This window comes from Geospiza fortis, unplaced genomic scaffold, assembly GCF_000277835.1.
Source record: "Geospiza fortis unplaced genomic scaffold, GeoFor_1.0 scaffold229, whole genome shotgun sequence".
NCBI classification, from domain to species: Eukaryota; Metazoa; Chordata; class Aves; order Passeriformes; family Thraupidae; genus Geospiza; species Geospiza fortis.
In genome coordinates, this window is record NW_005054357.1 from 3,179,020 (window position 1) to 3,183,470 (window position 4,451).

At 37.6% G+C, this 4,451-nt stretch overlaps 1 protein-coding gene across 1 annotated transcript in view; it reads right to left on the reverse strand.

Annotated features, from left to right (window-relative positions):
- CDC73 (cell division cycle 73) overlaps window positions 1-4,451 on the reverse strand; it is a 101,487-nt gene that overhangs the window by 7,949 nt on the left and 89,087 nt on the right. The window lies entirely within an intron of this gene.

Sequence of the window (4,451 nt, forward strand, 5' to 3'; positions counted from 1 at the left end):
AAAAGTAACAGCTTTATCAGAGCCTGGCGTTAGTGACAGCAGCCACTGAAAACACCTCGATCCCAAGTCTCCACCACTACTCATTCAGAAAATAAAAAAAAAAAAGTAAGAATAATATTTCAGAAGGCCTCATGATAAAAACAGTCACACTAAAAGGTCCTCTGTGCCTCAAAAATACAGCCTGACCTGCCCTTAGACATTTGGGGCCTTACACAATATATCTGCAGATGAGGAGCCAGACCACGATCTGCAAACTGATCACAACTCTTCTTTTTAGTGACCAAGGGTAATCTGGGCATTAATCCAATTGCTTCCAGGAGCAAATTTTAAGAGCTCTTGGAGCCATTAGAATTACTGCCAATTAGCAATTTCTCAAGAAAGTTGGGATTTTCTGGTCAAAAATGGTTTTGAGTGAGGTTTGGTTTTTTTTGGATTTTACATTATCAATGATTCATCTGGCTACTATGATACATGACACCACTTTTTGGGGTTTCATTCTTAATAGATTCTGTGATGGAGTAAATGCTTGCAAAATCCAGATAATGTGGCCCTCATGTCATATATTACCTCCATATGACAAAAATAAATGCTAAGATGTGACACAGCTTTCCTCCTCCAATTAATTACAGATCCTTAATCCTTCAGCCCCCTCACCTTAAAAAACAACTGCAATTGCATTTCAAGGTCCTCCTCTTTATGGTGATAATAAAATACCCAGAATAGGTCTCAAAACTGGCATCATAAATGTCAGAGCAGTGTGGGCCTTTTTATTGATAAACCTCAGTGGATTTTGAAATAGAGAAAAGAAAGTTAACAGAGTCCTGCCTTTCAGAGAACTGGAAGTGTGTCATGAGAAGGGAAGCTGATGTGACCAGCAGCACCTTCCAGGCCAGCACAAGAACAGAGTTCAGGCCTGTGCTCTGATATTCTATTCAGAACCACCCAGCTGCACTACAACCCTGTCTGCTGCTGACATTTCACTGCCAAAGCTTCTGATGAAAATAAAACTCTGTTTCCCTTAACTGCAGTAGTTAGCAGGAGGATTTGTGTTGTACATTTTAAAAGCACAGTACGTAGCTGGTAACATTTCTCTTCATTACACTGCACATGGTGCTTTTGAGCAGTTTACTACATTTTTTGGGTAAGTTGTTTGCAGCATTTCTATTTGTTCTCTTCAATTTATTTCTATTTGAATACTAAAACCTACATTTGAATGTACAGGCAGACTGCACTCCTATTCTTGGATAAAGACGAAAAAAGAACACAAGACTGAATATGAAGAAAAGTTCATTATTAAGCCAACTTGAAAACACTTGTTTTCACTACATATTCAAAGAGAAAATGGCATTTTTTAGGGGGGGGAACCAAACATGTTTTAAAGCAGCAGGTGAAAACTGTCAATAAACCTCCCAGAAAAACCATTTTACTTTCCCAATGTAAATTAACAGATTATATCCCCTTTTACTCCTCGTGATTTAATAGTGTTTCAGAAACAAAGTCATAAGCAATTTCTGAAACATGTGTCCAAATGCATTCCATTGATACAACTGCACTGAGAAATTACAAAAAGGCCAACACCTGCTAATAACTAGGAATGGTGCACTAAAGCTGACTAGAACTGTAAATACAGAGAAAGCATTACAGGTGTTAAATGAGCAGCTATAAATTAAATTATGCTTGTCTGTCTAGTACATGTGAAACACCATCATTCTAAAGGAAATACAGACAAAACAGCTGTACAGGACACTGGGAGAAAAGTACAAATTGGCCACCTAGAATATATTTTTAAGAAGTTAAGATAATTTCCCTAATAACTGGAGTAATTAGCAAAGAGTTAATATTTACATACATTTTATCCATCACAACAGACTGACACATACAATTGCACACTACACAGAGGCATTCAGCTGAGTTCTGCACTGGAAAAAGCCACCCACCGATGTGACACCAAAATTTAAGTATTTCTCATCAATTTGCTAATTTAAAAACTCCCAAGTGAGGTGCACCTTCATCATGAGCACTCCTAATGGCCTGTCCTGCCAGTGTGTCACAGGCTTTGCTTTACCAACAAGAACTGATAGGAAACTCTGGAACCTAAAATGAGGATTTACATTGTGGTCCTTCAGCTTTTAAGAAAACTACTAATGAGTTTCTTCTTTTCATCACCCATTAGAACTAAAGGAATCTGGGCTGAAAAGAATGAAGACAAATTTTAAAAAAATAAATTAAGAGAAACAAGCCCTCAAACACCTTTTATCCAACTGGCAGCGTTTATTGGAAAAGCCAGGGTCACCCCAAATGCTGGGCAGCTTGAGAAGAATTTTTTATTCTCCACTCCCTACATTAAACAAGAAGAAACTCTTAGAGAATATGTAAATAAAAACCAAACAGCCCTACACACATTACAGTGATAATCAAGCATTCATCTGAACAGGGATCTAAAAGGTCACATTTTAAATTTAATTTGTAAATGTGAAGAAGCAAACACATTTTAAATGGAAACAGGAAAGCAAAGCAGCCCTGCCCCATGAGAGCAGAGGCAATATTGCTGTGCCACAGAGTAACAACTTCACCACTCTTGAGTCTTCTCACATTCACTGCTTTAAATGTTTCTGTGTTTAAGAATTCATTTCAACACCAGTTTTTTGGCAGTTTCTGCCCATTTCAGCTAGAAACTGTGTTACAGCCATTGAGGCACCATTCACTTGTGCTTCAGTTATGTCCCTTCTAGACAATGGCTTCAGTTTTATTTCCTGGGAAAAAAATCTGAATTTTTGAGTGCAATTCTCTAGGCCACAACACAAAGATATCTTGTTAAGGACAAACTATCAATGAGCAGATTCAAATGGCACAGCAGAGAAGACAAGTGTCACAAAGCAAGCATTGAAGCAAGCACTTACATCCAGATAAACACAGAGTCCAGGAATAAAGGACAGCTTACAGAAAGTTTATGGAATCTGTGCCTGCATTTCCGGGAATCATCGACTCAGTAAGCACAGCAAGTCATGTGCTCAAGAACTGAGAATCAATAGAAACTACTGGATGATTATAAATATATTTATGGCCTAGGTCATCACTACCCAGACATAAAACACAAGTGTAAGAAAACTGAGTATTAAACACCAAAAATCCCATCTTCTCTTGGAGATTATTTGTAATATTACTACATAATACTATAGCCAGTGGCTTAACTACACATTTGTACTTTACAGCTTTTTAAACATCAGAAATAGGTTCTGAAACCTGAGTGTGCAGGACCTTACAGCTTCTTGCTGCTTCTCCAGATTACTATTCCCTATTTAAAAAAAAAATCCATATCTACTTAGAATGCATTTTTATGCCCCTAGTAGGGGTAGGAAATTATTAGCCCTCGCTGTTAATTGCCAGAATCATTATCCACATGAAAAATGGTGCACTCTCACTTTGTAAAGGCAGCAGGTCCCTTCCCTAAGGTGACAGGCAAGCAAGTGAACACCATCAGGTTTGGGAGGTAACTGGTAGGACACCATCCACTGAACTGCCTGAGCTACTCCTGCCCTGGCTCTAAACTCACACCCACTGGCAGCAGTGCCTTTAAAACACTTTCACTGAGGTCAGATCAGCACTTTCTGGCCCTCAGCTCAAGCACACTGAAAAATGCATAAAAGGAGAATAAGGCAACTTACCAGCAACTGACATCATGGCAATACACATTTGATTGTGTTCAGAACTGAAGACTTATTTCTACCACCTTGTCAGTACTTCTGCTAAATTACAGTATCCAAAGCTTTAGACACCTATTTTTGCAAGAGAACAAAGCTTTTTTACACTACATCATGCCTGAATCTATCCCAGGTACTTGACTTGGTATCAAAGCTGGATAAATCTCCAGTGAGTTGCCTGGCCACATATGGTTAAATGTATCACAAGCAAGAGCCTCATCATAATAAAAATACATCATCACCATTTAGTCATTCTCATCTGCCTGATGGAATTCCTGCTTCACTTTGGCTCCATGTAAAGCAGAAGCCTTGTCTCTGAAAAGCCTGACTCCAGCTTTTCTCAAATACTGAGTCACAATTTCACATAGTAACTGTGATACCCAAAGTTACATTCAGATAGTGAGTAAGAATAAAATGTATTATATAAAATATTTTAAAGAAGTGTCACAACATACCAGAACATATTGCTGTTCTGATTTTAAATTAAATTTTATCTTTTTACTATTTTAGAAACTCTTTATGTTGTACTTGGCTCCTTAGAAAAGTAACCTTTCAAAAAAACTTAGCAAGAATACTTGCACATTATTTAGCAGGTGAATTTTATATATTACAATCACATACAGAAATGTCTCCTTTCAAAATCTAAGTTGCAACAGATATATTAAATCCATAAATTAGATATCTTAAACTAGTGCTATGCTTTGGGTTTGTCATATGTGTTTCCTTCTACACATGATAGTTTTCCTGCTT